The 26,444-nt window shown below is 32.1% G+C and overlaps 1 protein-coding gene and 1 pseudogene across 1 annotated transcript in view; both read left to right on the forward strand.

Moving 5' to 3' along the window:
- Nucleotides 1-10,397: 10,397 nt before the first annotated feature.
- On the forward strand, nt 10,398-11,783 carry LOC143224041 (uncharacterized; annotated as a pseudogene).
- A 14,036-nt stretch (nt 11,784-25,819) lies between these two features.
- Nucleotides 25,820-26,444, forward strand: part of LOC143223778 (pre-mRNA-splicing factor SLU7-like) — a 50,512-nt gene continuing 49,887 nt past the window's right edge. The window contains exon 1 of the mRNA XM_076452198.1: nt 25,820-26,128. The gene's annotated coding sequence lies outside the window, so the exon portion shown is untranslated. The remainder of the gene's footprint in view (nt 26,129-26,444) is intronic.

Here is a 26,444-nt window from a genome sequence, read left to right on the forward strand (position 1 = left end):
TTCTTAGTAAATTGTGTGAAGGATAAGCTATGTCAGAGAATAGTTTTATAAAATGGCTAGAGTAGGAGCAAAGTCCAAGAAATTCTTGTACCTCACATAGGTTCTTAGTAAATTGTGTGAAGGATAAGCTATGTCAGAGAATAGTTTTATAAAATGGCTAGAGTAGGAGCAAAGTCCAAGAAATTCTTGTACCTCACATAGGTTCTTAGTAAATTGTGTGATGATAAGCTATGTCAGAGAATAGTTTTATAAAATGGCTAGAGTAGGAGCAAAGTCCAAGAAATTCTTGTACCTCACATAGGTTCTTAGTAAATTGTGTGATGATAAGCTATGTCAGAGAATAGTTTTATAAAATGGCTAGAGTAGGAGCAAAGTCCAAGAAATTCTTGTACCTCACATAGGTTCTTAGTAAATTGTGTGAAGGATAAGCTATGTCAGAGAATAGTTTTATAAAATGGCTAGAGTAGGAGCAAAGTCCAAGAAATTCTTGTACCTCACATAGGTTCTTAGTAAATTGTGTGATGATAAGCTATGTCAGAGAATAGTTTTATAAAATGGCTAGAGTAGGAGCAAAGTCCAAGAAATTCTTGTACCTCACATAGGTTCTTAGTAAATTGTGTGATGATAAGCTATGTCAGAGAATAGTTTTATAAAATGGCTAGAGTAGGAGCAAAGTCCAAGAAATTCTTGTACCTCACATAGGTTCTTAGCTGTTGGCCAATTCTGAATATGTTCATTCTTGAACAGTTCTGTGGAAACTCCTTATCTGCTGTCTGTTGCTTCAGGAAATTAACCAGTTGGAGAAACAATTCAATTATTAGGGTTCAGCTTAAGGTACCCTTTCTTCAGTGGACCCAGAGTTATCTGTAACCCATTATAAACAAAGGTTTTCCACATGTGATTACATTCCAAGATGGTTCAGAGAGGGCACTTGATTTGTCATTTGTAGCAGGTGCATAACATAATCCAAATGGTTACATGGCAAATTGCCACAATCCATTTCCTACATTAAAGATTTACTTCATTGTGTGCTTGAACATGCACATATTCATCCTTAAGATCCAATGTTGGAAACCATGTTGATACTTATAAAGCAGGGGTTGGCAACTTGTTTTTCACAGTGACCACAACTGTGACTGATGAAAACAACGTTGGCCACACTATTTAAAGAAAAATGTTAGTTTAATCAAAATAATTGCATTTAAACTAACCTTTAATGTGAAAATTGATGGGGGTTTTCATCAACAAGTTTTTTTGAAATTTGGCTTAATATCTATACTCAATGAGCAAATAAGCTCTGCCTCTAAATTTAAGTCAGTAAGCTGAGATTTGTATCTAGACTTGAGAAAATCTAGCATAGAAAAATGTTGACTCACACACCCATGTGGATCCAAACATGGAATATAATTACAAAACTGCTATCTTTAAATTTGGAAGACACTCATTTATCAGAATAGTGAGCCACGTCTCTCTGACAGAACATTTTTGTTTTTATTTATGTGTTTTACACTTTGCAGGGTAAGTATCTTGTCTTCAAATCCACACTCATCTAATGACAAAAAAGATGAAATTTCCTAAGTCAAATGGAAATGGATCATGCAAAAATTCTAATATCAATATCAAATTTTTAACTTCAGAGAAGCTTGATTCACAGTTTTGATCCAGTTTATGTAGAAATCATCTTTAGCATCAGAGAAATAATAGTCATTATTATTTTCTAGAAAACTATTCAACATTGCAAAATGTGTCAAATCATTCTTTTATAATTGTTCTACAAGTAGGTTTAACTTTAATTGAAATTCATGAATAAACTGTGATTGCTCGCTTATATTTTACCTCTTTCTTGAAGCTTTGTATTCAAATTATTCAAGTGAACCATCATGTCACACAGAAAGTACAAATCACATTGCCATGACAAAGTTTCAATTTCAGGGAAATTTTCAATCTTACCTTTTTCAACAAGATACTATTTTATTTGAGTAAATAAGGAAGTAAATCGTTCCAAGGCTTTTCCTCTGCTTAGTCATCTTACATTTGCAAAATCAGTAAGATCATCAAAAGTACAGTCACTGCTTTTCTTTAAAGACTCAACAAACTGTCGATGAATGAGAGAGCTTCCACTTCTAATATAATTCACAATTTTTACAGCAATGTCCATCAAATTTTTCAATTCATCAGTGTTAGACATCTGAGCCACATACATTTTCCTGATGCAAAATGCGATGGAAAGATAGCAGTGTGGACTTCACATTATTTTCAATTAAATGCTGCTTCAAAAGAGAAACAAATCCTAATTTCGCCTGAGTCATGGTGGGAGTGCCATCTCTTGTGACAGAAACCAGTTGTTGTAAAATCCAGATTGAATTTTTTAACATTTCAAAAAATTTTTCAAAGATGTATTTTTCCACGTTTGATCTCGTAATCCACAAAGGCCAAGCATTTCTTCCCTCAGTTGAAGATCTGAAGTTAAATATCGAACACAAAATATCAACTGTGCAGTGTCACTAACATCTGTTGATTCATCTAGTGCTGAAGAAAAATACAAACAGTCTTTTAGTTGTTCAAACAACTGATTTTCTATGTCTTTCGCTAACTCTAGCATTCTGCGGACAATTGTTCTGTGACTTAATTGCAAATTATTTACCTTTTGAAGAATATCATATTTTATTTTTAGATCACAATTCTCCAACAGAGTTTCTAAGACCACAATCAATATTTCTTTTACAAGTTCAGCATCAGGAAATGATTTATTTTTCTGAACTGGAATCCAAGCTACTTTATAACTAGCTAACATAACTAATTCTATTGATGATAAAAATCTTTTTAGGCCTCTCTTTTGTTCATGAAGTTGTGCTTTCAGATGGCTAGTTTCATTCACATGATTTTTGCTATTAACTGGAAATTTTACATCAAATTCATTGTAAAAATTGTTAAAGTGTTGCTTAAGGTTGTATACTTTATCATTGAAAGTTGTTAAAGTGTTGCTTAAGGTTGTATACTTTATCATTGAAAGTTGTTAAAGTTTTGCTTAAGGTTGTATACTTTATCATTGAAAGTTGTTAAAGTGTTGCTTAAGGTTGTATACTTTATTATTGAAAGTTGTTAAAGTGTTGCTTAAGGTTGTATACTTTATTATTGAAAGTTGTTAAAGTGTTGCTTAAGGTTGTATACTTTATTATTGAAAATTGTTAAAGTGTTGCTTAAGGTTGTATGCTTTAATATTGAAAATTGTTAAAGTGTTGCTTAAGGTTGTATACTTTATTATTGAAAGTTGTTATGGTGTTGCTTAAGGTTGTATGCTAATTCACTGTAAAAGTTGTTAAAGTGTTGCTTAAGGTTGTATACTTTATTATGGAAAGTTGTTAAAGTGTTGCTTAAGGTTGTATACTTTATTATTGAAATTGTTAAAGTGTTGCTTAAGGTTGTATACTTTATTATTGAAAGTTGTTAAAGTGTTGCTTAAGGTTGAATAATTTATTATTGAAAATTGTTAAAGTGTTGCTTAAGGTTGAATAATTTATTATTGAAAATTGTTAAAGTGTTGCTTAAGGTTGTATACTTTATTATTGAAAATTGTTAAAGTGTTGCTTAAGGTTGTATACTTTATTATTGAAAATTGTTAAAGTGTTGCTTAAGGTTGTATACTTTATTATTGAAAGTTGTTAAAGTGTTGTTTAAGGTTGTATACTTTATTATTCCTAAAACCTTTGATACACAAAACACACACTGATTTATAATTTACTTCAATCACTACAAATTTCAACTCCCAACTTTCATTAAGTTCTCGTGTCACGTTTTTCCAGTTACGCGCCATTTTCTTTTCGTCAGTAATGCCAGAATCAGTTAAATTGTCTTTATTTTCTGAGTGTTCACCATCATCTGGATTATTTCATTTTCGAATTGTATACTTATCCATGTTATGGGATTTAAAGCAAAATATATTTAAATGCTTGAAAGTTGCACAATAAAAGTATGTTTGCAAGTGCATGCAAAACTACATATGCTTGATAACAAACATATAAATCAGACTGATGTTACAAAATGAGCAGAGTCTGTGGCAGTGATGAAGCGTGAGACATTAGTAATGATGTGAGGCAGTGCAGTTTCTAATTACCAAATTTGTGATAATAAATGTTGGAAGAAGTTGATTCCTAAACTCAAGCTGGTCACAACTGTGCTACTTACTGGCCACATGTGGCCAGTAGCCATGAAGTATTCCACTCCTATTATAAAGTATCCAAAGTTGAATCAATCTTGGTTGTGGGTAGGAAGCTTATGTGACTTCATTCATCTTCTGGTAGTCCATACACGATTTTTTGAGTATCCACTCTTCTTCAAAAGTACAATAGGAATAAGTGATGCCCAAAGAGTATCACTTGCTTCTGTTTCTCCTTCATTTTCAAGGCTTCTTTCTCTTAGAAAGCCCCAGCCTCTTTTGCAGAAGAGAGTTGTTTAGTTTAGCTCACATGTTGGAGCAGCGTCTCCAGTATCACTTATAGAACATGTGTTCACTTTAGGTCATAAGGTCCACTGGATAAGATGTTGTGATATTCAGTGAACAAATTATATAGCCTATGGCATTGATCAATTATAAGATCTCCACAGTTTCATTCACACGCTTTTGTAAGTGAGATAGTAAACTGTCCTTACACGAGGATTTTATATTAGGCTTTGTTTGCTTCAAAGCTTACTTGTTCTAAAATTCTTTGTTGACATACTTGCTGGTGGTATAATGGCTTTTTACCTTTCTTGTCACTGGAGGTTTACCTCTGGTGTAGCAGTTGTCATTCAGCTTAGGATTTCCTGGTCATAGACTCTGAAACTGTTTAAACCTAGTCTAACCTCACATCCCAGTGCACTATTTCTTCTTTCTATATGGGCTTGCTCAAATTGACCAACTATGTGACCACTTTTGTACTCATTTAAAGTCATAGTAGTTTTGATTTTACTAACTTTAATACGATCTGTATAACTTCACAAAGTTTGGCAGGTTTTCAGTAAACATTACAAGTGTTTCACATTAAAACAAAAATATTTTTAGTGAGATGTTTTTAATAAACTAAAAGATTTGTCTGTAAATATATTGAGTCTTTTTTTTTTTTTACTAGTTTGAGTTCAAAGTGATTTTCACATTAAGATTAAAATTCTTTCTTCATCTCAGAAATTTCAAATTTGCATAATCTCTAAAATGTCCTAAATACAGTTCAAACATTTGTTTTCATTAAAGCTTTTGTATTTTATCTGTTATTTTCTCTACTTTAACTCCATACAATATCAGTCAAATTGACCAACCTTGTAACCATAAACAAATCAAGTGTCTAATGTACCCTTTTCTCTTCCTATAATGACTTCACATTGTAACAGGAAACTGTATTTATTTATCTTATGTAGCTGTAAACTCATAACAATATACATCTATTTATACGTAAATTTCATTGTTTTACAGTCTTTTGAACCCATGTCTGATTACTGTTCACCCTATTATAAATTACTTGAGGAACATGGAGCTAACATTACACTATCAAATTACATTTTCTACAAGCTGCTCATACGCACGCCTTGTGAATTATTTTTATTGTATTTTTTTTTCCTAATATAATATTAATTAACCTAAAGAGATCCTTGTTTTTACATTTTAGTGGAGTTTAGAACAATAAAATATAAACATGAAAATGAGATATAAGGTACTTAACTGAACTTTTTTTTTATCAACCACCAATAACTTTTAACCTTTTATATACTGATGGTAATAGTGCACAAAATAATTTTAAATAATGCATCAAAGAACATAGAGTAATAAAATATAAATAATCAAACTGTGTCCCATAAAAGTCAGTTTTTCTGGCTTTCTAACTCTGAGACAAGATTCATGACAAATTCATTGAAGCTGGTCATTGTGTTTCTTACAGGAGTAGAGATTGTACTAACAGAGAAATTGACAATTTATTTTTTATTTACGTTCATAGTAACTGAAAATATTTGGTTCTTGAGCAAAAAACATAACTAACCAATTTTAATGTTTAGTTGTATAGCATTTTTCAGTAATATATTTTATTTTACAAGATAAGTATACAAAATCACCTTTGTATTAAAATGATATAACATTACTAGGGTAACAAGGTAGAACTTACAATAAGTGTTAGTGTTTCCAAAGTTGTTAACAGAGATGATGAAGTTTAAGAATTTTGCCTAAATTTGTTTGAGATTTCACAAAGAACTCATGTTATGAAACTTTTAATGTTGAATATATATCAAATAACAATAATTTGATCAATTTATATTTGGTTCTAAATACCAAATAATTTTTGTTACCTGAACTTGGTTATGGTTTCAACAAATGGGATTGGGTGATACTCATCAAAGATGTTTTAGCAGATGCTTTTCTAATGTACGTGTTGCAGTACCTTTTTCAAAAATGATCTATATTTTGTGGAAAATATTGGTGGCAATCATAAATCCTTGTGAGGACAAGTTACCACCTGCTGTTGTAAATAACAGTGAGAACAATAAGGAACCTCTTGGTCCATCTAGGCATATACATATATTAAATACCATAATTGTACACATTATATCCAAATTATCAACCCTAATTTCATAATTTAACCAGACCCAGATTGGTGATAAATCTGGTGTATGTAACATATGAAAATTCCTTGAATGTTTGAAAAAATATGCTAGAATAATAGCTGTGGATAAGAGTTTTCATTCTTTGAAGATGAAATGTTAACAGCATTTTGTCACTGGTGAGTTTTTCAACACACACTACCTTTTGACCAGTATTTTCCTTTATATATATATATAGCCAAAAGTAGACCACTTTTACTTTGCTGCTTAAAAATGTAAAACACTATGGAAGTATCAAAAGACAATATTCTGCCTCCTATTGTGAATTTGATTCACATATAACAATATCATCATACTTACCTTCCATTACCTAGTGTAGAATATACCTTTATTTGGTATATTCAGCTTTTTCCAAATTTGTTAAATACTCTGCTTTAAGTCAACATTTTCATAATAAACTAGACGCATGAAAACTAACTCTACAATAATCTGACATTTTATATAAAAGTTACATACCATAATGCTTATTTGGGTCCTTGAAGTGAATTCATTGCCAGTATATAAACATATAGGCTAAGGATATTTGCACATAAAAAAACTTTAATTTCTGAAAGACAGATACTGTCAAAAATATTAAATTGTATTTGTTTATTTAAAAAACTTTCTAAATACATTACAAACTTTTTTTAATCTCTCTCTCTAAAACTTTATATTATATTTGTTATTTTCTTTACCATATCTTCATATATGGGATTGGTCAATTTCACCAACCTTGTAACCACCAAAAAAAAAATAAAAAAAAATGTATATATATATATAAATTACCCTTTTTTTTCCCATAGGGTAACTTCACACTGTAAGATGAAACTATGTTTGTTTATCTTACATAGGTTTAAACTGATAACAGTACACATCTATTTGTAATTAAATTTTATTGTTTTATTGTCTTTTTAATTATTGTTTGAACTATGTCTAACTACTCTTCACAATTATAAGTTGTATCTCACTGAAGGCACATGTTACACTATTGAATTAAGTTACCTATGAGCAGCTCGTCAGTGTACCTCTTAAAACATGTTTCTTATATTATTAATTATTTTACCTTATATAATCTTCAATAATCTAAAAAGATCCCAGTTTTTTATTTAGTTAACTTTGTAATAATAAATGAAGAATAAACTTAGAAAACAAGAAATAAACTTAATTTTATGCCAATACTCTCATTTTAAAGGTAATTTATGTAATCACTTTAAATTAGTTCTTATACCAGTAGTTTTGTCTGTACTCTAATTTTAAAGGTAGTTTATGTAATCACTTTAATTTAGTTCTTATACCATTAGTTTTGTCAGAATTCTAATTTTAAAGGTAGTTTATGTAATAGCTTTAATTCAGTTCTTATACCAGTAGTTTTGTCAGTACTCTAATTTTAAAGGTAGTTTATTTAATAGCTTTAATTCAGTTCTTATACCAGTAGTTTTGTCAGTACTCTAATTTTAAAGGTAGTTTATGTAATCACTTTAATTTAGTTCTTATACCATTAGTTTTGTCAGAATTCTAATTTTAAAGGTAGTTTATGTAATCACTTTAATTCAGTTCTTATACCAGTAGTTTTATCAGTACTCTAATTTTAAAGGTAGTTTATGTAATCACTTTAATTCAGTTCTTATACCAGTAGTTTTATCAGTACTCTAATTTTAAAGGTAGTTTATGTAATCATTTTAATTCAGTTCTTATACCAGTAGTTTTGTCAGTACTCTAATTTTAAAGGTAGTTTATGTAATCACTTTAATTTAGTTCTTATACCAGTAGTTTTGTCAGTACTCTAAATGTAAAGGTAGTTTATGTAATAGCCTTAATTCAGTTCTTATACCATTAGTTTTGTCAGTACTCTAATTTTAATGGTAGTTTATGTAATCACTTTAATTTAGTTCTTATACCAGTAGTTTTGTCTGTACTCTAATTTTAAAGGTAGTTTATGTAATAGCTTTAATTCAGTTCTTATACCAGTAGTTTTGTCAGTACTCTAATTTTAAAGGTAGTTTATGTAATCACTTTAATTTAGTTCTTATACCATTAGTTTTGTCAGAATTCTAATTTTAAAGGTAGTTTATGTAATCACTTTAATTCAGTTCTTATACCAGTAGTTTTATCAGTACTCTAATTTTAAAGGTAGTTTATGTAATCACTTTAATTTAGTTCTTATACCAGTAGTTTTATCAGTACTCTAATTTTAAAGGTAGTTTATGTAATCACTTTAATTCAGTTCTTATACCAGTAGTTTTATCAGTACTCTAATTTTAAAGGTAGTTTATGTAATCACTTTAATTTAGTTCTTATACCAGTAGTTTTATCAGTACTCTAATTTTAAAGGTAGTTTATGTAATCACTTTAATTTAGTTCTTATACCAGTAGTTTTGTCAGTACTCTAATTTTAAAGGTAGTTTATGTAATCACTTTAATTTAGTTCTTATACCAGTAGTTTTTTCAGTACTCTAATTTTAAAGGTAGTTTATGTAATCACTTTAAATTAGTTCTTATACCAGTAGTTTTGTCTGTACTCTAATTTTAAAGGTAGTTTATGTAATAGCTTTAATTCAGTTCTTATACCAGTAGTTTTGTCAGAATTCTAATTTTAAAGGTAGTTTATGTAATAGCTTTAATTCAGTTCTTATACCAGTAGTTTTGTCAGTACTCTAATTTTAAAGGTAGTTTATTTAATAGCTTTAATTCAGTTCTTATACCAGTAGTTTTGTCAGTACTCTAATTTTAAAGGTAGTTTATGTAATCACTTTAATTTAGTTCTTATACCATTAGTTTTGTCAGAATTCTAATTTTAAAGGTAGTTTATGTAATCACTTTAATTCAGTTCTTATACCAGTAGTTTTATCAGTACTCTAATTTTAAAGGTAGTTTATGTAATCATTTTAATTCAGTTCTTATACCAGTAGTTTTGTCAGTACTCTAATTTTAAAGGTAGTTTATGTAATCACTTTAAATTAGTTCTTATACCAGTAGTTTTGTCTGTACTCTAATTTTAAAGGTAGTTTATGTAATCACTTTAATTTAGTTCTTATACCATTAGTTTTGTCAGAATTCTAATTTTAAAGGTAGTTTATGTAATAGCTTTAATTCAGTTCTTATACCAGTAGTTTTGTCAGTACTCTAATTTTAAAGGTAGTTTATTTAATAGCTTTAATTCAGTTCTTATACCAGTAGTTTTGTCAGTACTCTAATTTTAAAGGTAGTTTATGTAATCACTTTAATTTAGTTCTTATACCATTAGTTTTGTCAGAATTCTAATTTTAAAGGTAGTTTATGTAATCACTTTAATTCAGTTCTTATACCAGTAGTTTTATCAGTACTCTAATTTTAAAGGTAGTTTATGTAATCATTTTAATTCAGTTCTTATACCAGTAGTTTTGTCAGTACTCTAATTTTAAAGGTAGTTTATGTAATCACTTTAATTTAGTTCTTATACCAGTAGTTTTGTCAGTACTCTAAATGTAAAGGTAGTTTATGTAATAGCCTTAATTCAGTTCTTATACCATTAGTTTTGTCAGTACTCTAATTTTAATGGTAGTTTATGTAATCACTTTAATTTAGTTCTTATACCAGTAGTTTTGTCAGTACTCTAAATGTAAAGGTAGTTTATGTAATAGCCTTAATTCAGTTCTTATACCATTAGTTTTGTCAGTACTCTAATTTTAATGGTAGTTTGTGTAATCACCTTAATTCAGTTTACATACCAGTAATTTTAGCAAGAATAAATGAGTTAAGAGTAATTTTTTAGAACTCAAGTGTGTTTGTTGTTGGTGTATTTTTTTCCTAGTGATATGAGGTTAAGGGTTATGAGTAATGTATGTATCCACATTATTTTTCAGATGTTAACAGGAATAGAAAGTTTAGCTCTTAAAAGGCCGCCTTCCGAAGACAGCGTACCAAATCAGTCCTTGATAGATGTCAGTGAACTGCCAATGTTGCCAGAACTCATTCATCATCTTGCAGAAGAAAGAATGCTTCTCGAGTGTGATCGCAGCAATCGACTAGGTAAAGAAGAAACGGACACATCTGAGAAGGATGTGTCTGATTGCTTGTCAAATGTGATACTAAAAGTTCCGTCCTTTCGACCTGGCACTCAGTTAACTGACAGTAACAGTGATGCAGCTAATGCTCTGTCACTTAGTCAAACAGGTCACTACCCAGGAAATAAGGGTATATCTGTGTCTTTGAAGGAACTGATTGCCAAAAGTATTAGCCAGAGAGTTGGAAAACTGGTTTCTGCCCAAAGAAAAAAATAATTATACACATAGCCAATCAACAGTAAATGAAGGGAAAACGTGCAGCAATGTGGTAAACAGATTGTCATCAAATCCTGCCTCTCATTCTTCCTGTCCAAGGTCTCACCAGACCAATGAATCTTCTAAAAGGGAAAGGAAACAAATTCGTCCAAAACGTGGACGTTACAGAAATTATGACAGAAACAGCCTTGCAATGGTCAGTGAGAGCAGTACAGCGAGGTGAGATGAGTGTTCACCGTGCTGGCAACTACTATGGTGTACCACATTCTACTCTTGAATATAAAGTAAAGGAGCGGCACTTGCTTCGAAACAAGAAGAATTTGAAATACCACCAGAAGTCTTCTGAGAGCTCAACATCTGATAAGAGTAATGAAAGCAATCATAGCTTAAAGAAACTTCTACAAGGAACAAACATAAGTGAAGGTGAGACAACCCCGTATTTGGACAAGCCAGAGGGCTCAACTTCTGTTCCAACTTCTTTGCCGTCCCACACGTCACTTTGGAAAACTATGCCTTTTTTATCTGAGGGTTTGGCAGGACTGAGTTCAGATTCAAGCAACTTTTTTGCCTCTCAGATGATTCGTAAACTGCAGGCTAATGCTCAGCGGCAGGAAGGTTGTAGTGGAAATCAACGTCAAGAAGTGGGCATTTTGGAGAACCTTATTAAAAAGACTCTTGAAAAGTCTGTTTCTATGGAGGATAAAACATCCTCATCCTTAGTTATCTCCTGTAGCAATGGAGAAAGTGATGTTAATTTAAATCACAAATAACAGAAATGTTTGTTGTTATGTCATCCCAGTCAAACTGTCCCTCTGGAAGAAGTGCTGAAGCACTCTAATTAGTAGCAGAACCCTTCATCAGAGTTTTATCTTCTGTTGTTCAGATGTGCACATGGTGCCTTTAGTTATTGTTGTGTTATTTACCACCTGAGATCAACCTAGTCCAAGCTGTGATGGAAGTCAAAAATTATTTACTATAATGTAATCTATAATCGAGTGGGATTTTTCTTATTCATGTTTCTTTTTCAGGTAGTTTGTTTTTTTAATTTTCATTTATATATATTTTTTTTGAATGATGGATGATTTTTATTAAGAAAGTGAGGCTGTGATATGGTTTTTGGTTTTCAGAATACTTCCACAATTTACAGAGAAATCATTCCATAAATTTTAATTACTATGTTGTCATTCCAAAATTTAATTTGCATTCCGTTTGTTAAAACATAAACTTGAAAAATTATTGCATTTTCTCACAACATTTTTTTTTTATAATAGCTGTTGTTTTTTCTAAAATACAGTTAAAATAGTTTACATATGTTAATTAGGTTTCCCCTGACAAGTTCCATCATCGTTAAGAATTTCCTGTTTATTCGTTAAAGTTAAAAAGATAAAACATTATGTTATTATGTAATACTTTTACAGTCTTGTTTGTTATAGTTTTAAGTATTTTTTCTCTGTACAATAAAATGTAGTATTAATTGATTGTATTGTATCAAAAATCAACCAGTACTTCAGAGTTTTGAATAAGAATTAGCCAATGATGTCTAAATATTTAAAACCCTAAAGTCTATTTCTGTTATCTACAACCTTGTCACAAGTCTGTCTGTTTTGAGGTATTGAGAGAATGTTTGCACATTCTAGGCAGATTGTGTAACGTGGAAAGGTCTATTGTAGTCATTTTGATGGAAGATTGGGGACCACATGTCAAATTTGTATTGACGTCAATGTATTTAATATTTAGTCTAGATGAATATTCAATTTTAGTATGAAAAAAAAAATTCAGCACAATTTTTAATGTTTGTTGCTAGTCCCCTTATTAATTTAGATTTCCTACTGTAACTACTGGTTACTGTGGTGTGAGTACATTGTACACCCTCATTGACTGTTACATTACTAATGATAGAAATTATTTCATTGTCTTCAAGTTCTTATCATGTGTGTTACAGGAAACAATAGCTGTTGAGGATAATTATAAAGTCTCAACCTTTGAAATTAGCCTGTTTTTCATGTGAGAATACACAAATATCTGTAAATATCTATAGACAATTTAACACCTGGTATGTTTGTACTAATAATGTTTGAAATAAAAATAAATGAATCTATTTTTAGTGATGTTTCCAAACCATGAACCATGATGATAGAAGAAATTAGGACCTCTACAACAGAGTTGGGTTATGTGGTTTATGTGATGTCTATAGGTTGTCTTTATTTTTAACATTAGATTCTTATTCTTATTTAGAACATGTTAAGAAGCTTTAAGACTTAAATTCCATAACAAATATTTAGCTGTGAGGAAAATATCCGTTTTTTTGTTCTGATTGACATAAATACAGTGAAATAAAGAATTTTCTGTAACGATTAAGAGTAACTTGGTTTGAGAGTTTTGAATCTAATTCAGATCTGACCCTAAGTAGCATGCAGGACAGAAGGTCGAGAATTACATCCGGTGGAAAACGGTGTACAAAAATACTTTATAAAAATAGTGTTAATTTATGGTTGCCGATTTCTTGTCACTCATTATTAAAACTATTTAATATTAGTTATAGTTACAGTTACCTCTTAAGTCCTGTGGTAAAAGTTGTTGTACTGATTGAAGTTTAATAGTTTGGAACAGGTATATTAGTGAAAATTTAATACAAAAAAAAAACTGTTTAGTCCAAATGAAAATCCAGTAAAGGCAACATATGTAAAAAAAATATAAAAAAACAAGAACAACATTTTACAGTCAGTGTGTTTCGCTTCATCGACATTACAAGACAACAGTCTATGTGTTTTGACACTTTAAGCTGACAAAGCGAGAAAGTGGTTTAACTCATAAACTTTCAAGTTAATATATTTAATATTCATAAGAAATTAATATTTATTTCTAGCCATTTTTCACGCCGGTCAGCGACAAATTTAATATACAGTATAGAATTTATATTGATTCTCAAATATTAAACGCTGGGTTTATTAAGAATTATTGTAATACCGATACATCGAATAACCTGTTTCGACACTGGAGTAATTAACATATAGTATACGTAACCTTTATGTTCATTAAAACAATATTTTAAGTTATAATTATGTTAGGTATTATAATTTACTTATGTTACGTACATTGCATTTTCAAATGGCCGATAATTTGAATTTAGAAGTTAAAGTCGATACGTATTAAAATTATATTTGCCAACAGGATTGATACACAATTTTTTGTCTTAACACAAGTATATTTTAATATACAAACAACAATACAATTTTTGTAACAACGGTTATTACAAATAATAATTTATGTACAAAAGTTGTGTTGAGGCTTCTATCTGGTCTACAACTGAATATTTCATCGACGGCCTAGGTACACGACGAGAGAATTACTTCTATGTTGATACGCTTTGCTTACGCTAGCTAACTGTCTGTTCTTGCCTGGCCTCGCACCATTTACAAACAGATTTTTTACGAAGATATTTAATTTCCTTGTAGAAATACGTCCGAAGTTAATCCAGTGTTTTGTAATGTTCGTAATCTATAAAAGTTCCTGCTCAAATATCTGGTTTTCCGACTATTAAGCGTGTTAAGGCGTGCGACTCGTAATCTGAGGGTCGCGGGTTCGTATCCCCATCGCGCCAAACATGCTCGCCCTTTCAGCTGTGGGGGCGTTATAATGTTACGGTCAATCCCCCTATTCGTTGGTAAAAGAGTAGCCCAAGAGTTGGTGGTGGGTGGTGATGACTAGCTGCCTTCTCTCTAGTCTTACACTGCTAAATTAGGGACGGCTAGCGCAGATAGCCCTCGAGTAGCTTTATGCGAAATTCAAAAACAAACAAACAATACACCAGAACAAATGTTAAATGGCCAGTATATGAAAACCCAGGTTTTGATAAAATTAGTGGTGCGATCTTTCATGGATACTAAATGTGGTTTGTGGTAAGTAGTAGTTGCATCCTGTGTACTCTCTATGCAAACTAAAAAAAACCAAAAACCCAAACATATAACCATAGGCCAGCTACAGTCACAAAACTACTCTTTCACAAAAATCTCTGAAATCAGCAGACATAATCTAATACACAAAGTTTGTGCCTGATTTGTTTACGCCTTTCAACCTCTATAGTAGTTGGGCCTATGAAAACATGAAATCAACGCATTCAGGTTTAACGTGGTCACAGTTTTGTGTCAATGAACTTGTTGTAGTATAATTTTTTTTTGCACAGAAAATGATCAGATTTGTTGTCTGATTTAAGAAGAAATGACGTCATGAAAATGTATGTGTGTTTCATATAATCAGTTGCAATATTACGTTAGGTGTGGGAAATTTCCTGCTGTATTTTGTATCAGGTTGAAATGTATATTAAATCAACCTCCTGAAGAGAGAGACTAATTTTAACCATTTTTAAATGGAAAAGGTCAAAAGAAGTTGTTGTGTTCTTGATGTTTCTTGTGAACGGTGCAGTGCATAACGGATGCTATCATTGTCTCTGTTGTGTTCTTGATGTTTCTTGTGAACGGTGCAGTGCATAACGGATGCTATCATTGTCTCTGTTGTGTTCTTGATGTTTCTTGTGAACGGTGCAGTGCATAACGGATGCTATCATTGTCTCTGTTGTGTTCTTGATGTTTCTTGTGAACGGTGCAGTGCATAACGGATGCTATCATTGTCTCTGTTGTGTTCTTGATGTTTCTTGTGAACGGTGCAGTGCATAACGGATGCTATCATTGTCTCTGTTGTGTTCTTGATGTTTCTTGTGAACGGTGCAGTGCATAACGGATGCTATCATTGTCTCTGTTGTGTTCTTGATGTCTCTTGTGAACGGTGCAGTGCATAACGGATGCTATCATTGTCTCTGCAAAATTACTTCTCTTCCAAAGTCTCGGTTTGACGATGAGTAGATTGTCGTTTTCTTTGTTGTTTCCCTTTCTTGTGGAGTCTCACTGCATTGTTTTTGTTGCATACGTTTTAGTTCTTGTGATTGGTAATCAGAGGTTGGGGGGGGGGGGAGTTATCTCGACATTTTACTCTTAGGTACATAATCAGTTTAAGAAATTTTCAAACTTAACTCAGTTACCAAATAAAGGGAATAAAAACCAATGTATTTTTGTAGAATTTCGCGAGTACGGCTTGTCTATTTCATGAAAAGTTAGCTTGTGTGTCTGTAAACACGACGGAGTTTGGTGTATTTTTATTCTGGCGTTACGACGACAGCACACTTCTCTATAGGCTCGGCATGACTAGATAGTTAAGGCACTCAACTTGTAATCTGAAGGTCGCAGGTTCAAATCCCTGTTATGCAAAACATTCTTGCCCTTTCAGCTTGCCCTTATAATGTGACCGTCAATCCCACTATTCGTTGGTAAAAGAGTAGCCCAAGAGTTGGCGGAGGGTGGTGATAACTAGCTGCCTTTCCTTTAATCTTACACTGCTAAATTAGGGACGACTGGCGCAGATGGTGGCTCGGCATGGCCAGGTGGGTTAAGGCGTTTGACTCGAAATCTGAGGGTCGCGAGTTCAAATCCCCATTGCACCAAACATGCTCGCCCTTTTAGCCGTGGGAGCGTTATAATGTACGTTCAATCCCACTATTAATTGGTAACAGAGTTGGCGGTGGGTGGTGATGACTAGCTGCCTTCCCTCTAGTCTTACTCTGCTAAATTAGAGACGGCTAGCGCAAATAGCCCTCGTGTACCTTTGCGAGAAATTCAAAACAAAACCACTTCTCTATAAAATATACGTGCATTTTCTGACGTCATTTCCACTTAACTCAGACCAGAAATGTGGTTTATCTTCTGTGGAAAAAATAAATTGTAAAGTTTTCATTGACACTATAAATGTGACATTACAGACATTAACCCTGAGTATCATGATTTTGTATCTTTATAGGCCTATTATTAAAGAGACTGAAAGATGTGAACAGACACAAACTTAGCAGTATATATATATATATGTTAGATTAACACGGGTCTGTTTAAGGAACAACAACAACAAAAAGAAGAAATCGCAATAAAATATACTAAAAGAACTTGTAACTAATAATTCACTGGTCACATCAACAATGTCCTTTAACATGATAACAGTCATCACACAAAATAATTAATTGCTAAACGACCCTCTCATACAACAAAAAGTAAATTAGTGAGCCACCTGGGAAATTACATGTCTCACGGGAAAGCAGAAAAGAATTGAACCTTATAAGACTAAGTACAATGCACTAGATGAACCCTTTCTGGATTCAGTGTCAAGCAATAAGTAAAAAGAAACATTTTACCTGGATGTATATATATTTATTTATTTATTTATCTTTGTTGACTTGGTACTTACAAAAAAGTAAAACGGTATGAATATAAAAATCCAAAATCAATGGAAACAAAATGCAGAAATACAGAAACCATACACGAATACGTATATACAATATTCTTAACTTAAAAAATTTAGAGTAGTCATTAAGAAACAACACAATACTCCCCCCCCCTAATCTTAACCTTGTCAGTAGGCCTACAGTCATGGCTATGGATTTATGATTATCCATACAATGTCCCAAGTTTAGATCAGAGCTCTCTTGGTGTTCACCAGTTTGACCTGCAAGTAGTAAACCTCTTCCTTGAGTAGTAATGGTGGCATAGCTCTCAGCTTCAGGTAGTCCTCTTCTTGGTTTGTAGAGGACCCATATTTTGGTTCATGTATTGTTCTTGGACTTACTTACTCATCTGATCTTAATGAACCAGATGGTAGTCAGTCTTATTGCCGAAGTTGACACCATTTCATTTGCAGAGCAGATCCTTTGCAGAAGTGGATAAAATGATTAATAAGATAGCTAGTTTGTCTACATCTCTTTGGTGGTTGTAGTGGAGATGGTGGTGAAGGAATTATCAGTCTTTGTATCTCAGCTTCAAAGAGAGTAGACATTGACAGTATTCCCATCCTGCTCCAATCTACTCTGAACGTGGTTGACCCTCGAAAGGATCTTAGCTATGTCAAAGTTTTCTTGAGTTTTGGTCAGTGGCGGCGCCAAGGGGGGCTTGTGCCTCCTCCAAAAAATGAGCCAAGCCCCCCTCAGCCCCCACTATTGTTACCTACATATATTCATAAAATATGGAAAACACAATCGTCGTTGTTTCTTAACAATTAACGTCAAAGAGACATAGATCTGTAGAAGTCAACGTCTTCATTAAGACGAAAGTATGTGTTATGCGTCCCATAGCAACGTACTGAATGTACTGAAACTCATGCTCCGTATTGTCGCTCTCTGTGTAATGCCATTCTATCTTGAGCTTTGACGAAGATTAGACAACCACGTTGATTTCAAGTTACAACAGATCATCAGGAATTTATTTGATAAACCAAAGGTTTCACAGGTATTTATCCATTAATTTAATTTATCTTTTATTGAAAAGTAAAACATAGCATGCACGTCAAGCTCAATATCTGATGAAGCCTTTGGGACCAGAAGATTCACAGGTGAAGGGAAACACGTTCTAAAGGCAACATACATGTGAATATACGTAAGCATGTAGAAATAGCAGTTGACCACAGTGATAATTTTAGTACTCTGTTTATGGGGAAATTTTTGAGACAAAGTATTGTTGTAAATTGGCTACTACAACTAACTTACACTTTTAAAATAAAAATTCTGACCAATCAGAATTTTATCAAACTTAGATTAAAATATTTATTTTGCAAGATAAAATTCCTGACACTTCTGGATATCTTGTTTTTAACCAGTCAGTTATGTATTTCCATTCTATTTGTTTTCTCTAACGTACTAAATCTTTGTTAAAATGGAAGAATAATATAGTGAAATTTTCCTGTTCAGTGTTTTGGAGGATGTTTGTGACTAGCTCACTGTATAAGACACCAGGGGCTAAACTCGGCTTCACACAGGCAGTGTTCATTGGTGAAAATGTATTGGTAGATGATGTATATAGCATCAAGGAACTGACTGAGGTCATAAGCATATTAGTTCTGAAATATCCAGTCTGTCACAAGCAAATGTTATCCAACTAATTATCACTGAAACATTGAGCAAGGATCCTACCAAATTGGCAATACCATCAACTATGGAGCAACTGTTGATATCCAATCTATCCATTACCTAACTGAAAGTAATGGCACTTGAGGCTACATCAATACCAATTAAACCTATCATCATAAAACTAAAGGAAAGTATTGTTGTGTACCACTGGAAGGTGTTTATGGAGAAACACCAGTGACATCCAATGAGACCACTTCATTTCTTAGCCCAAGAAAACTTTCCCAAAGCTAAAGTCTTTGAAAATATCTTTCAAGTGCTGAGGAGCTCTTCTGACATCCGCAGTATAGGTACTCCATTCATTACTAACCAACAAGTGCAAGTCGACCACTGCATTGGAGAGCTGTTGTGAGGGCTAAGGTGGTAACAGGATGTAGTTTCTATACAATCTTATGTATATATTTCCTTCCTGTTTTTACTTCTGCATTTAGTGTTTTTTGGTGTTGTTTATTTATATTATAATTTGCATTTGTTACTGTAATTATGTTGTAAATGGCCATATCATCATTGAATGTTTTCATTTTTTATGTTTTGTGTATATATATGTGTGTGTATATTATAAAGGTTACACTGTATTATTTAAGAAGGGTTTATTTTTCGTTTTGCAAGTATGCATATTATTTTTTATTTAAGAAGTTGTAATAACAACAACAAAACTAATTAAAATAACCTTTAACAATGATTCAAAAATTAACACTACACAACACTTTAACAACCTTATTATGGAGCCTACAAGATACTAATAAAAAGAGTTTCTTTATGAAAATAAGATATTTTGAACCATACACACAAACAACCCTGTTGTGTATATTACAACTTCTATATTTCTTTTAAATGAATTGTGGTAAAAGCATTTTACAGGGGTGAGAGTATTAGTTCCACTAATCTGAAACTTGTGATATTCAAATTTCTTTTAAGGTTTTTAGTGATGGATGGATGGGTTTGGTTTGCCTAAAGTTGTAAGAAAGAGGAGAAGTGTGATATACAGGCATATCATGTATTTCCCTCTCCCACAGTTTTAATGCAGCAAGTTGGTCAAGGGAGTTAATAAGTTCCCCTTGTTCTGTTTACCCACAAGACTATGTTAGTCAATAAGGTTACTATATGTACTTTATCATCTCAAGATTTGTGTATGTAAAACATACTGTATAAAAATTAAGTGTAATCTTTTTCACCAGCAAGTTGAGTGAAATATCAGGAATATAGCATCCTTTGTTTTGAAGTAAAAGTACTAATCAGTCACCAAAGCAGTATCTCTGTTCCAGGAATAATGGAATTGCTGTTTTGATACGTTATTACCATGTTTTCTCACTTTCAAACACCTCAACTCGAATTTAAGTAAACATAGCAACAACGTTTGAGAGCTAAGTTAATTGTTTTGATTCAAGTTAATTTGAAATTTTGATTTGAGAGTTAAGCATACCATGCACCTTTAACTGTTAATTTGTAATAACGTATCTCTCTCTCCAGTAAATGTGCCAAACTTCATAATCTCTTTAAATACTGATTGACGCTTGATTTAAATAAATATTTTTTATCCGAATAAACTGAGTTAAAGTCACCAAAAGTTATGTTTCTGCTCTGCAATACATTTATTAACAAGCCTTCAATTTTCTTACATTTTCTGTCTGATTATTTGATGAAAATTCAATGAAACTGAGAATTAAAGCCCTCTCAGAACACCCACAAACTATAGATAGTGCTCACTTTTTGTGTTTAGCAGCGAAAAAAATAGGACAAGGAGACATAAGTTCAAATTTTGAAGTGTAGGGGTTGTCTGCAGTTTGGAGAGTAGTACTTTTCAAACACCTTTTGAAATAAACTCCCTTCAAGAGTGGTGGCGGCAGAAAATGTAACTAGGTTTAAGAAAAGATTGGATGAACACATGATTAGTGAAAGATGGCTATAGTTAGGAGTTTGAATAAACATCCTCGATTGGATAATAAGCTTCTTTCTGTCCCTTTAACTTTTTTGTGAAATTATTCGGAAAATGTAGTTAATTAATAAAGCAAAAACAATAACATAAAGCGTATTTCAAACATTTCCGAAATCTTCAAAATTCCATCATCAGCAATCTAGAGCTGTAAAACAAAAGAAGTGCTAATTATAAGAAAAATGTGATATAATTTTAATGTAAACAACTTGAATATAAAAACAAGAAAAAATGAAAAATATTTAGCGCAAATGAAACAGTTAAATTAAAATAGGTGTGAAATAAATAAGAATATATATTATTTAGAGATGGAGGAAGAGTTTTTATGTATAATGTTTCTTTTATTAGAAGTTCGGTGTCGTGCTTGGCTGTTGAGAATATTTTAAAGTTGGATAGAGACTTTGAATGACCTGCTTCTTATTGTGCTGGTATAGCAGGTAGGTATGTAACTTCTTAATTCAGGTTTTATAAATATGCGCATATGTTCAAGTTAACATACGTTAAGATGACGTTTGCCTTCATCAACTTAGGAAGTCCTATGTACTTTGTAAGTGTATTAGTAAACAAGATGTGGATAAGGGCAGTCGGCACATGATCGTTATTGTGGAAAAAACAAATTTAACCTGAAATTAGATCTAAATTTGAGGATAGTAAGAATTACAAACATTTTCAACTGTTTCGTGATAAAGGAACTCTGTCTTCCAAGATGTGATAAATAGTTGCAGAAGTTTCCCAGTAGCACAACGGTTTGCCTGTGGATTTATAATGTTAGAAACCGGGTTTCGATATCTATGGTGGACAGAGCACAGATAGACTTTGTGCTTAACTTCAAGCAAATAAACAAGTGTATAAAGGAAGTTTGGGTGCAGTAGGTATCTTAGGTGCCTTGAAAAACACGTTAGTTAAGAATGATTAAGTTCTCTTGTCCAACAAGAGAGCAATCCAGACTGATCCATCGATGATCCAGATGCCTGAAACAGTTACAAGTATATTACCATTGACACAACACTTTTCTGTATTTCCGTACTTTCACATTGGGGATCAACTTTTCGTATCTACAGATTTCAACCTATCTGATTACGATACGAGTAAAGAAGACTTAACCAGTCTCGAACAATCCTAGTAAAATTAAAAAGTATCGTTAATATTCACAGAAATTTTAACAACTTTTATTCTCTCCATTCTCATGTTTATAGCAATAGATCCACGTATTATTCAGTGCTCAACCAGTGAAAGGGGGTTTCCATGGGGCACTCCCACTTTCCCCACAACAAGTTTCTTGGCATAGAATTTACAAATTCTCGCCAACCTAAATTAATGCCATTTGTTTTGTACCTGCTAAGTCTGGATGTTTCGTACTACGACCTCTGTGATAAAGGAGGCTTTCACTTTGTGATTCTTGCCTGGGATGTACAGTCTCTATAATTATTTCAGTATCAAATATATTCCCATAATTTTTAACTAAGTAATATTTAAGCCAGGAAAATAAAAATTATATACATTTACTTATTTACTTTCAATTTCATAAAATATTTCGCTGGTGAAGTGAAGGAGTAAAAGCATATTCTCGAACATTCCAGTTGTAAAGGTTCGATGAAGGGAACCTCGCCTTTAAATTAAATATCTGCCACGTTTTTTAAGGGACCAGTAAATGTGTTTTTACGATAGACGGAAGTTGTAAAACAGTTAAAATAATGATTAATCAGGAAGTCCATAAAATACATAAAGTTATTTGTCTCAGTTTCATAAGTGAAGTGTATAGATGGATGTTGTGAAGTAAGACAGTCAAGAAACTGTTGGATGTGATAGAAAGTACCACAAGACACCTTATGTAGATAATAAATCTGACACGTAAAGAAAGTACCACAATACACCTTCTGTAGATAATAAATCTGACACTTAAAGAAAGTACCACAAGACACCTTCTGTAGATAATAAATCTGACACTTAAAGAAAGTACCACAAGACACCTTCTGTAGATAATAAATCTGACACTTAAAGAAAGTACCACAAGACACCTTCTGCAGATAATAAATCTGACACTTAAAGAAAGTACAACAAGACACTTTCTGTAGATAATAAATCTGACACTTAAAGAAAGTACCACAATACACCTTCTGTAGATAATAAATCTGACACTTAAAGAAAGTGCCACAATACACCTTCTGTAGATAATAAATCTGACACTTAAAGAAAGTGCCACAATACACCTTCTGTAGATAATAAATCTGACACTTAAAGAAAGTACCACAATACACCTTCTGTAGATAATAAATCTGACACTTAAAGAAAGTACCACAAGACACCTTCTGTAGATAATAAATCTGACACTTAAAGAAAGTACCACAATACACCTTCTGTAGATAATAAATCTGACACTTAAAGAAAGTACCACAAGACACCTTCTGTAGATAATAAATCTGACACTTAAAGAAAGTACCACAAGACACCTTCTGTAGATAAAATTTGACACTTAAAGAAAGTACCACAAGACACCTTCTGTAGATAATAAATCTGACACTTAAAGAAAGTACCACAAGACACCTTCTGTAGATAATAAATCTGACACTTAAAGAAAGTACAACAAGACACCTTCTGTAGATAATAAATCTGACACTTAAAGAAAGTACCACAAGACACCTTCTGTAGATAATAAATCTGACACTTAAAGAAAGTACCACAATACACCTTCTGTAGATAATAAATCTGACACTTAAAGAAAGTACCACAATACACCTTCTGTAGATAATAAATCTGACACTTAAAGAAAGTACCACAAGACACCTTCTGTAGATAATAAATCTGACACTTAAAGAAAGTAACACAAGACACCTTCTGTAGATAATAAATCTGACACTTAAAGAAAGTACCACAATACACCTTCTGTAGATAATAAATCTGACACTTAAAGAAAGTACCACAAGACACCTTCTGTAGATAAAATCTGACACTTAAAGAAAGTACCACAAGACACCTTCTGTAGATAATAAATCTGACACTTAAAGAAAGTACCACAAGACACCTTCTGTAGATAATAAATCTGACACTTAAAGAAAGTACAACAAGACACCTTCTGTAGATAATAAATCTGACACTTAAAGAAAGTACCACAAGACACCTTCTGTAGATAATAAATCTGACACTTAAAGAAAGTACCACAATACACTTTCTGTAGATAATAAATCTGACACTTAAAGAAAGTACCACAAGACACCTTCTGTAGATAATAAATCTGACACTTAAAGAAAGCACAACAAGACACCTTCTGTAGATAATAAATCTGACACGTAAAGAAAGTACCACAAGACACCTTCTGTAGATTATAAATCTGACACTTAAAGAAAGTACCACAATACACCTTCTGTAGATAATAAATCTGACACTTAAAGAAAGCACCACAATACACCTTCTGTAGATAATAAATCTGACACTTAAAGAAAGTACCACAAGACACCTTCTGTAGATAATAAATCTAACACTTAAAGATAGTACCACAATACACCTTCTGTAGATAATAAATTTGACACTTAAAGGACAGTTGTCAATCCAGTTCTTTTATCGGTGACAGAGAAAACTGTTGGCAAGCGTTGGGCCAGGGTAGAAGCACAAAGCAACAATATCTATCTGCTCATATAGAGTATAGTTAAAGATGAGAAGATAGTCTTCAGTAGAGAGTTCAAGCATATATTTGAAATCAGATTGCCAAAGTCCATTAACAATAATGTTTTTAGTAAAGAGTTTAGACAGTTCAATATCAATGGCTTCGTTCAGAGGAGTGTTAGTAAAAACAGAAGTAAGATCGAAGTTAGCCATCACGTGATTTAAGAGGGCTAACTAGTTTAAGACGAGTAGAAGGAATTTAGCTAAGTCGCAACTGCGAGTACCCAAAGTAGAAACCATATGTCGGAGTAGGATGTCTGGTTTGTGAAATTTCGAAAGGCCATGTAATATTTTACGTTGGAAGCCTGTAGAATATAAATTGTTGTAAATACAATTAGAGATAATATTTGTTTTACTTGTTTATGCTATTAGAAAGTTTCTTTAACTTGACATTTTGTGTGTCTTTGTGTCTAGCAGTTTTCTTCTCATTATTTTTATTAATGAGATCCAAAAGAAGGTTGAAGTCCAACAATAATTTGGAGTTGAAGAGTGCAGTTAGAGATGAATTCAGTTTAGACAAGATATTATGTCTATGTAGATGTTTCTACCTAAGATTTCATCAAGTAAGCTCTTTTAACAACTACGGTATACTATTGAGTTTGAAGGTTTCTCTTAGTAAGTGTGAACTGAGGAAACTTATTTCACAGTTGATGATTGAGTTTTGAATTACTTCAAAAACTAGGTGTCAAGATTAACTTTTTTATTTTAGATCAATTTTTCAATAGCTCTGCTTGTTGTTGTGTTTCAATAAGCATAAAGCTAAACAAAAGGGTATCTGTGCTCTGCCTACCACGAGTATCGAAACCCGATTATCTAGCAGTATTAGTCCACTGACATGTTACTATGGGATCAATAGTGATGCAGCTGTTAAGACAATCATTTCCGTATCTTTGTAGAAGTATACTAATCACCTTTTCACTTTTCGGAAAAATTATTTTACCATAACAGGAACTTGATAATATGAAGCATTTATTAAACGTTTCAGTATCTTCAAAATTCCATCCTCAATAATTTAAATTAAGATACAAAACAAATAAAATAGTAATTACAATAGAAGTATATTATAATTTGTAAAACATAACTAAACAACTTTGGAATTTAAAAGTAGAACAAGAGAAAATGGGAAATATGTAGCACAAATGAAATTTTAGATTATAAAAGACTTAAATCAAATGAAAAATGTGTATTGTTTAGCGATTGAAGAAGAATTTTTGTGTATAACGCCTAAATTATCCTAGGTTGCTGAAGATGAAATTTTGAATATTCCAAAACATTTAATAAATGTTTCATACGATTGTGTTTTACGTTGTTATCAATTTCGATGTTTAATCGTCAGTACTTTTTATGACGACATCTAACGGCCAAGCATCAATATATTTAAAAAACATTATTTTGTGACATCGTATCAGTAACAAGTGATAGTCATATTGTACTTGAGAAAGTTGTTTATCGTACTATGCAACGTAAACTTCAGAAATGCTTTTATAAATATTATTAGAGTAATAATTATTCTTAATATGAGTAAACAGTTAGTAGTACTACTTAACATTTTTCGTTAGAGTACAGCAGTTGATAAAAAGTGTAGCTGCAAGTTGTAGCGTTGCATAATAACTTTGACTTAAAAGGTTTTTTCGTGCTTCATTATTGAGTTTCCATTATCGTAATATTTTACAAGTAGAGGTAAGGACGTTTTTGTATACATAGGTATTTTTAGTTGACTGATGTGAGACTAAATTATAGTTGCAGTTTATATACTTTTCACAATATTGTAACTGTCGTTACAAGTGAACATAGCGTAGCTTATTACTAGTATTATTAATATTCTTAGTATTAGGGTTAAGCACAGTTATAACAAACATAAAACTGTTTCTGTTTCTCAAAGAAATTTAATTACGTGCGCTATGATTTGTGATTGGTGTCCATTTGAAACTTAATTCAAAATAAAGAGTAACTGCTATAAACTAGTTTTTAGATAAGGTCTTTAGTTACATTATGA

The sequence above is a fragment of the Tachypleus tridentatus genome, chromosome 8, assembly GCF_004210375.1.
Source record: "Tachypleus tridentatus isolate NWPU-2018 chromosome 8, ASM421037v1, whole genome shotgun sequence".
Classification (NCBI taxonomy): domain Eukaryota; kingdom Metazoa; phylum Arthropoda; class Merostomata; order Xiphosura; family Limulidae; genus Tachypleus; species Tachypleus tridentatus.